This window comes from Cupressus sempervirens, chromosome 5, assembly GCF_028749045.1.
Source record: "Cupressus sempervirens isolate cs-2001-9-10 chromosome 5, ASM2874904v1, whole genome shotgun sequence".
Lineage (NCBI taxonomy): Eukaryota > Viridiplantae > Streptophyta > Pinopsida > Cupressales > Cupressaceae > Cupressus > Cupressus sempervirens.
The window spans coordinates 164,222,424-164,232,460 of NC_143122.1; the positions used below are offsets into that span (position 1 = coordinate 164,222,424).

Here is a 10,037-nt window from a genome sequence, read left to right on the forward strand (position 1 = left end):
TTTCTTTCCACATCGTGTGCATTGGCAGTTGTGGCTGCATCGTTCAGTCTTTTCTCATTCCATGTCTTTGTGTGTCAGTTCCTTACTAATAAATTCAGGAAAAATGCCTTTTGTATATCATTAAAGTTTCTTTTATTTAGAATTCCGCCTGAGTCTCCTTTTGTAACATCAAGTTGGATGTCAGTAGTTCTTGTAACTGTTATCTCTTGTCAATTCCTTATTGGCATTTATTTCATTATGCGTTCTTCTATAACAGCAGTCGAGGCACATCAACTTTGGTAAATTTGACAACAATGGGCTTGGGTATGATTGTGTGGGAGGAATTTGCATCTGCTTTGTATGAATAAGTATTTTATAATTTTAGAGACCAAGTCCAAACCTATCATCCCATCTCCTTCCCACAAGAGTGCGAAGACCCTCAGAAATGAGAAGTGATGCCAATCTATCGATGCCTTACATGCTAGTGTTGACATTGGTTGGGTGTCTTCTTTTTCAAGTGGAAATCTACATGCTACTGTGCAGGCTGCATAAGGTTGAGCAAATTGGAACAACTCATTTTGTGGTTTCACCTGCGATTATGAACTTCTGTGTGAAGTTCACAGAATTAAATCAAGAGTGACATTATCGTTTGGTAGTGCTCTGTCTACTTTCTTTTACTCAGAGATTCAAGTGTCAGGGGGTTCTTTTGATTCTGAAGAGTCATATATATTTGGAGTTTGTGAAGCACGAGCTTGTGCATAAGCCTGAGCATGAGGAGAAACATTCCAAAATCGATAACAATGGTTGTTATCTCGATAATAATCAACTGTATTCATCCCGGATACGGAAGATAAAGCTGCGAAAGAAATCGGCATTGATCATTCGAGACCTGTATGTCAATTAGATAAAAGAAATGTTGCCTATGTAACAGGTTTCAGACACTCTAGTTTTCAAGGAGCATTTTTTTCTTTCCCTACATGTTGAGATTAATAAATCAAGGAGATAAGTTTTTTTTAACACCCTTAAATACTGAATAGTAGGCAATTTGTTTTGATCTCTCCGATAGGATGACCTTATGAGTTATTTTTCTATGTAATAGAGGATGCAATAAAAGGAGATGAGGATATTGCATTGATGATTGCATTCCAAGGGAACTTGTGATTCAGAGGGAGATGTTCAGCCTCAGAGGGAGGTTACATCATCTATCTAAAAATAGTGATCATAGCTATTTCTGTTAAGAGGGAGTGCTTAGGGAGTGCTTATGGAATCTTATATATATATATATATATATATATATATATATATATATTGTTAATATTTTGATATTATAGATTTTGAGACTTTTGTTAAAAAAATGTTTCAGCTATTGGTTTTATGAGTTATTATTAATGTGAAATTAATAATAAGTTGTAAAGACAACCTGATAACTCTTTCACTTATGATAGATTCATAGTGAGCATCACGTAGAGAGAGTCCATGATGTCATCACATTGAGAGATTTTATGATGGGAGCTGGAAGTGATGTTGAGAGAGTCCATGACTATATCACGTTGAGAGAGTCTGTGATAAAATGTTGGCTGTAAACCTTTTACTTGTCATGTTGAGAGAGTCCATGACTCATCATGTTAAGCGAGTCCGTAATGAAAGTTGATTATGTTTCCTACAAGTTTGTCATTTTGAGAGATTACATGACAGCATCACATTGAGTCAATCCATGATGAAAAGTAAATGTGATTTTTATACATTTTTCATGTTGAGTGATTCCATATTATGAGTAATTGTTACAGGTCTATCATGTTAAGTGATTCCACAATTATTAACAATGAGTAAATTGTTCTCTTAGTGTCATGTTAAGAGATTCCATGACAACGTCCTAATGAAAGCTGGATGTGTTTCTTGCAAGGTTTTTCATGTTGAGTGATTCCATGAATTTTACAGGATCTATGCGATAAGATTTATCATTGACAATTTGGTTGCAGCCTTGTGTGATTGTTCTGCTAAAGTTCTCTCTGGCTAAGAGGGAGTGTTGGAGATTGTAGCTGCAATAGATATCTTTATCTCTAGAAATATGGACGTTATTACTGTTATGGTCACCTTCAGCTTAAGATGACACTTATGATTAAATTGTAATATTAAATATAAAGACGTGTCATTTGACATGCATTAAGGCATGGAAATACAAAGAGTTGTATTTGAAAATAAAGAGTTATATTTTGGAATTTGTAGAGACCTTGGGTTGGCATGTGAAGAGTCTTTCTTTATGTATAAATATTGCAACAAGTGAAAGGCATTGTGCACTTCAACATTTCATGATCAATAAAGATTATTTTTGCTGTATGGCTGGGTTTTTCCCTTCATTCTCGAAGGGTTTTCCCAAGCTATTTCTGTGTCTCTTGCATCTTGTTTGGTTTCTTCTTACAGCTGGTTATCTTTATTTCTGGGCTAAAATTTTCAACAGAAACAGCCATTGTTGTGAGAAAACGCTTATCATTTCCTTCTAAAACTGCCAAACACTCACACCTCTCCACAAAACATTGACACATAAGAACACAAAATACATTGAAACTGTGCATTAACAGCTGAACTATTGAGCATTTGTATGTAATGCAGTGACAAATGTCTCACAACAACCTAGTGCATCACTTATTTAAAATTTAGCTTTTATTTTTTTGCAGTTTCTTTCTTGTTTCCCAGCAAAGACTAGCTTAGGTAAGTTTCAAAGAAACCAGCCTTCTCTGGAGATTCACTCCAACCTATCCACAACCCACAGGCCCTGGAGTGTTTCCATGTATAGCTAGATTGCTAGGTTAGGCACTTAGCAACAGTGAAATCTAAGTGATAACACTGACACTTGTAAGTGAAAACATAGTAGAATGAAGAGTTTTACTCACTATCATGGAGTTTTCTCCATGTTGTAGGGTATCTCCAACCGGAACTTGTTGTTTCAGTTGTGTGACACTTCTTTACATCTTCTCTTAGCTTTCTTTTGCTCTTTGATGCATGTTAAGGGCCTTAATGTGTTGAGTTTTGTGGATCGATTTCTTGTGATTGATATAAGCAATGTACTGTGCTTGTATAGCTTTTTGTACCTACAGCTGCTGTGGGTACTTGTGTTACCTTGTGATTGATATGTTCACCGCAGCAACAGTAGTAAATATATATAAGAGTGGGGAGTCAAGCTCACATAGGGACATGACCCCCACATAGGGTCATGACCCTACATGGTTATACAAACTAATTATAATACCACTCGATAATCACATAGCCTGCCGAAACTATTCAATGGTGTCTACTGTTATATACAATACAATATTCAATGAAATGATATCATCATATTCAATACAGCATTCAATTGATAATATGTTATTGGCCCAATCCAAATAACATAAGTGTTTAGATAATTTACTAACCAGATCATTGGGTAAGTAAATACATCAATCTGCTTTATGCAGAATATAATATATTCACTTATAATTGAATCATTTGATATATATATATATATATATATATATATATATATATATATATATATATATATTCAATTATAATATATTATGAGCTTCAATCCGAATGAAGCTATTTTCTTAACACTCCCTCTCAGCAAAAGAGGATTAAATCAACCATCATAAAGATATTCTCTTGATACATGCACAAGCAAGAGAATAATATATATCTTTAGAAAGATATGAGTTATCTAATATCCGGCACTCCGGAACAACGCTTATATGAAGTCCATTAGATAATAATATTGATCTCAGGGACAACAAGGTAATCTCTCGTACCACAGTTATCACGATCTCATACACATTCTGGGACATCAATTTAATGTAGTCCATCATGACAACAATCTAGTGTAGTCTATCATGATAATAGATCAAGAATTCACGCACAACAATTATAGAATCATGATTCCCGACACCTTTTGGAACAACAACTTAATGTAGTCAATCATGATAATCTATCAAGAACTCAAGAAAAACTATCTCAATATCATGATTTCTGGCACACTAGAGGACAACAACTTGATGTAGTCAAACATGATACGTTTGTTATCATGATCTCCGGCACACTTCGGGACATCAACTTAATGTAGTCTATCATGATAACAAGTCAAGCTATTGCTAAGATCGTCACCTTACAATAGTGACCTCACAAATAGATCAATGAAAGATCGTCACCTTTCATGACGTTTTCCAACATAATTATGTAGTAACTCAAAAAAAATTTACCATGAACCAGATTAGAAGGTGGAACAAGGTCTACTTCTCTCTCACGGAGAAAAATATATTACAAGGAATTTCACCTCGAAATTTTCTTTCATAGAGAAGATCTCATTAACAAAGAATTGCACCTCAAAATTATCCTCTACCTACTCCCTTAGAGGCTCTTTCCATCCAGGGATGCCTATGATAAACTGTTGGACTCCCTCTGAGTCTAATATCAATCTTCTAACTTTCTAGTGATAAGTCGTTTCTTCCTCATGATGTACACAAGGGTAGGCCCATCAAAATCATGCAGTCACACACATGTATTTTTAGACTCCCTCTGAATATCAATCTTCTGAGTTCCTACATTGCCTTTAAGGAAGTGTCAGACTCCCTCTTAATGTAGAAGGATACTCATAATCTCAATTATCAAAGATATTCTCTTCAAAAACTTCACTTTATCTAGCTTAATCATCAAATGACTAATGAATTCTAGATCACAACTTCTTTGGAACTACTATCATAAGCTTGAGTTTTGCACAATATGCATAATGTACCATTCTTATTTTCCTGCAAGATCATCTTTAAGTATAAAGGAAAAGATCAAGGAAAATAACTCATATAGTACATATAGAAAAAAAAATAAGAGACTATAATGAGTAGATAAATGTAATGCTTCAGAATGATAAATGCTAATTTGTACATCAACATCCTTGATATTAATTTCTCCAATGAAGGTCCATGTGCATCAAATCAGAAAATCCCTTCAATGGGAATGAAACATTGGTTAAGGTAATTATTCAACCCCCCATAATGTAAAATTCCCACATTTTTTCAGGGATAGATCATTAGATAGATCATCAGAAGAAGTTAATGTTTTCTTCATAAGTCTTTATCCCTTCTGGTAAAACATGGGACAAAGATCCACATGTGTATGGCTAGGGCTTTCCGTTTACTGGTCCCTCTTCTATGTCCTCCTTTAGATTCTAAGACTCAGTAGGATGCTATTACAACACTGCTAAACATCTCTGTTAGCGACACCATAAGGCTCTCATAATGGTTGTGTCGAGTGTTACATTGCTCCATACTTAGGATTAACATTGTTTTGTATATCATTTTTCAAGTGACTTGAATTTAGTGCCAAGAATTAGAAATACACAAAATTGGCAAGAGATAATTTCAATGGAATGAATTCACCTGATGCTTCTTCCTCCAATTTCCATTGCATTTGAGATGTCTGTAGACAAAGTGTGAGTAGGTGTCTTTCAAATTTTCAACACGGAGTACAATACTGGTGTCACCACTTTCATACGAAATTAGTGCAGTTGCGATTATTAACTCTAAACTTGTCATTATATGCAACTCAAAAATCTTTATTTGCTTCTTTTTAGTTGCCCACAACACCAACTCCAACTCTTAGCTTGATCAAGACTCATCAATTCCATAAACTTCAACGTTGACTTACACTAGTTTTGTGTGGTTACTTTCCTATGAGCTAATCTTACTACAAATTCATTCATGATGTGTTAATTGGATGTTGCGATGATTACTTTTCAAGGTCCGGAAAAACTCACTTCTCATGCTTCACAGACCATCTCTGAACACCGAATTGATTCACTTCTTTAAAAAATATTGCTCGTTCAACAAATACTTAACTTTTGAATAATAAGAACACACGTTCCTTCAAAATTATTGTTAATTATGAATTTAAGTCCCCATCTTGACTTCACCATTTCCAATAAGGCTCCCAGGCTTCAAGCTAATATAGAAATTCCAATATAGATTCCTTCTAATGTTAAGAAAAAATCATGGCCAATCATCAACATAAGTATAATGCCTTTCAAAAATATTATTCCCATCTCTTGACAAGCAATTAATAATGTCCTCAACTTCTAATGTTTCATTATAAAGTACTTTCTGAATACGACAACGTATTCTCTTTGTCAATAGATTGCCATATGCCTTCAATTTGTAACTCCAATATTTCCTAAATCATCTAACTTGCACAACACCACTTCAAAGTGAGTAGCGTGGACAAATAGTTCAATGACCAGTCAAAACATTTTCCTTTTAGGAGACAAGAACTTGTGTTGTTTGGTTCACAAATTTGTAAATGCTCATTATATCTTCATACAAATATCCTTCTACATTGCTTAATTAATATTATTGAGGATTTGACTAATCCGATGTGATCTCCATAGCTCCAAATCATTAACAATGATTGATTACAATGTCACTCCACTACGATGCTTGTGTCAATTTCTACAATGTTGACACCATTGAATAATATGTATATTGTCCACTTTGGGATATTTCCCCAATCAGGAAATCTATATTTGTTGTGATGTTGCCTCCATAATTTGCACTAGTCAATCTTTGTTGATTTATTCATAATACCTGATGCTCCATCTCTAGTTCTCCATTTCCACTAACATCGCCTTGTCAATTACTCTGCAATATTTATTACATAACATTGAGAATTTGAGATGTTTGGCATATACAAGAATTTGTCCGCCTTCAACCTTGTTGCATCGTATGAAATAACATTTTGATAGTCGGCATGTTGTTGTTTTGGAAAAAAAATGTTGCAACTCTGTTCTGATTGAAGCATATGGGTCAACCTCCAAATGTCTAAGTTATTCCCTACTACTCAATGTAATTTGTCGACTTTAGCATTGACTAACACTTATCTGTATTACCAATCATCATTACTCAGATGTCTAGTCCATATGTACATTTTGCTGGCTATGAATGTGCAAATGGAGTCTATTTTTTGCTGAGTCACCAATAACATCTATGTCAATTCGTTTATCCCCTTTTCCAACACTCAGTTTGTAAAGTCAAATGATGCTCCATTGAGGGCACTGGTATAAGAGTCGTCCATGATATAATTTTGTCTTGGAGGATCCTTATTCCCTCTACGTTGCAAGATTGTCTTCCTCTTGTGGTGTTGCCTATCCAACATGGCTTCCATAACTAGCAACGATCTGTCTGCCTTGAAATTATCCCACTCTCCAACTCCAATCTCTATCTCTATCTTCACCGGTTCCTCTTTTGCTTTTCTTTTACATTGGCAACCTGGCTCTGATACCATGTTGAGTTTTGTGGATTGATTTCTTGTGATTGATATATGCAATGTACTGTGCTTGTATAGCTTTTTGTATTTACTGCTGCTGTGGGTACTTGTATTACTTTGTGATTGATATGTTCACTCCAGCAACAGTAGTAAATATATATAAGAGTGGGGAGTCAAGCTCACGTAGGGACATGACCCCATGTAGGGTCATGACCCTACGTGGTTATACAAACTAATTATAATACCACTCGATAATCACATAGCCTGCAACCATTCAAAGGTGACCACTGTTATATACAATGAAATGATATCAATTATCATATTCGATACAGCATTCAACAATGATATTGACTTGCCATTGATAATACATAAATTTCATTCATTGATAACAGCAACCAATATGTTATTGGCCAGATCCAAATAACATGAGCGTTTACATAATTTACTAACCAGATCATTGGGTAAGTAAATACATCAATCTGCTTTATGTGGAATTTAATATATTCGCTTATAATTGAATCATTTGATATATATATATATATATATATATATATATATATATATATATATATATATATATATATATATATATATATATATATATATATATATATAGAGAGAGAGAGAGAGAGAGAGAGAGATACTTGTGTACATATATATAAATATATGTTAATTCAATTATAATATATTATGAGCTTCAATCCGACTGAAGCTATTTTCTCAACAGAATGAACTACACAATATTGCCATAGTTGGGGGAATAATAATTGTTTGAAGATTGTTTTCAGGGGGGTTTCTAAAGGAGCACCCATGGGCCGTTGCTTGTGAAATAATGTGTGGAATATAATCCAAGTTTACAGATCAGGATAGAACCCCTAAATATTTATTTACCATGTTGCAGCTGTGTGTGAAGATCATATCATGTTCTCCAGAAGAAAAACATTCGTGAAAAAATCCTTCAGATCCATTCTCCGCAGCCTGAGCCAAAATTTACTATGTTTAAGTTGTATGCGTACAAAAGTCATATTGCTTTTGGGAAAAAACGAAAAGAAATATCAAGACCCACTTTCAATGGAATGAAAAAATAAATTCTATTGGGCAGTTGGTTATGACTGATAACTAATATCGGTCGAAGCAAAAGACTGAGAAACTTCCCAGCAAGCATGCCCCGGAATGTAAGCATGGTATAATTGATGGGCTGCAAGGGAGCATACGATTTGAAAATTACTTGACAAGGAAATACACTGCGATTTTTCTCTTGTTGCAAAGCCAGATCATTTGGAAGCCCAATGCAGTCCATTCTGCTACTATTGTAAAAACAAAAGAAACTCGATATTTGATGCATGGAGATGGACGGTTTGCGGGACTGCGTATAGCTTACAACTCATTGCATTCGAGTGGTATTCCTAGTTACAGAATTGGAGTGATTATTCACAGTAAACAAACAAGTTGAGTTTACATTTACTGCCGAACTTCAGGAAATTTTACACATCTTGGTGCAAATACTAGCTGACTTAGTGATGTTTCTTTTATGGTTCCATGATGGTCTTTTATGGTTATCTGATTGGACCAGCAACCATTCTCCAAAAAAAATCACCGATTAACAATCCACAGCGTACAACCCAAACATTTGCCAGAATTTCATTGCAAGAGAAAAATGTTGTAGTAAAATCTTTAATTTCAGAAAAAAAGGAAAGAAAAAAGAACTTCAACTGAAACTTAAAAACCCTAAGCCCGATGGTTTAAATCCTTCAACTAATCGCACAATAAGCTCTTCAGTAGCCGATTCTTACATATATCGTTGAGTATCTATGGTTTGCGGGTATAGAGCGTGTAAATTGGATTAACCAAATAACGAAAGATCTTGTTTTAAAACTGTACAAGAAACAACAGCGACACAGCAATAATTAGAGATTTCTATTACTCCAAATTTTGAGTCACATACACAAGCCAAAATAAAATCGAACCTAGTAGCTGATTCGCTGGTTCTAACTTTATTCAATATCCGATCTGCGCAGCGCTCCTGTGGCTCTGGATGCAAAATAGAAATTACCTTCATATATGACATATTTATATCCTTTATTTCAATTAAAATTATTTTTGTGTAATAATTAAATGTTTTTGGATATTTAAAGTGTTTTTCTTTTTCTTATATTAGGAGGTACTCTCCCAACCTAGCCCCAACATTAAAATTGTATAAATTGTAAAGGAATTTTTATATATAAATATAATTTATGAGTTAGTAATTATTTAAGTTTTATTAATGTATAATAATATGTGAGTTCATACGTGTTAGATTATAAGTTATTTGTTTGAATTTTGTTTTAGGAAAATACTTTTTGGAGGGGAATTAGTAGTTCTTTTAACTAACTTTTTCTATTCTCACAAGTCTAATAATCATATGTATACAATTCACATGTCACTTATAAGGGAAAATACTCAAACAAGAAAGTGTTTTGCAAGCATGAAGGAAAAATTTGTATATTGCAATGATGTTATAATTACAAAAGATTTTGTTGCTTTTGTAGAAAGCAACGAGGATAAAAATAGAAAATCTACTCAATCTCAATAAGGAATAAAAGAATTAAGAAAAAAGGTGACTTAATTAATTAATCAATGTGATTAATTTAATTAATTTAAATCTTTTTCAACTATTAATAGCCCCCTTAAGATAAACTAGGTCTGATGAGGTACCAATCAGAACCAAATCTCTTTAAAGTGGAAAAAAGGAGAAAACTCTCTAGGGAAAAACTCCTTTCAAAAAAGAGATGGAAAAA

The 10,037-nt window shown here is 33.9% G+C and overlaps 1 protein-coding gene across 3 annotated transcripts in view; it reads right to left on the reverse strand.

Moving 5' to 3' along the window:
* LOC149554940 (LYR family of Fe/S cluster biogenesis protein) overlaps positions 1–9,335 on the reverse strand; it is a 64,341-nt gene extending 55,006 nt beyond the window's left edge. The window contains exon 1 of one of the 3 annotated variants that reach the window (XM_089828954.1): positions 9,228–9,335. The gene's annotated coding sequence lies outside the window, so the exon portion shown is untranslated. Of the gene's footprint in view, positions 1–9,205 lie in introns of all 3 variants that reach the window. The other 2 variants (XM_089828955.1, XM_089828953.1) reach the window with 2 other exon arrangements.
* Between the last annotated feature and the right edge of the window lie 702 nt (positions 9,336–10,037).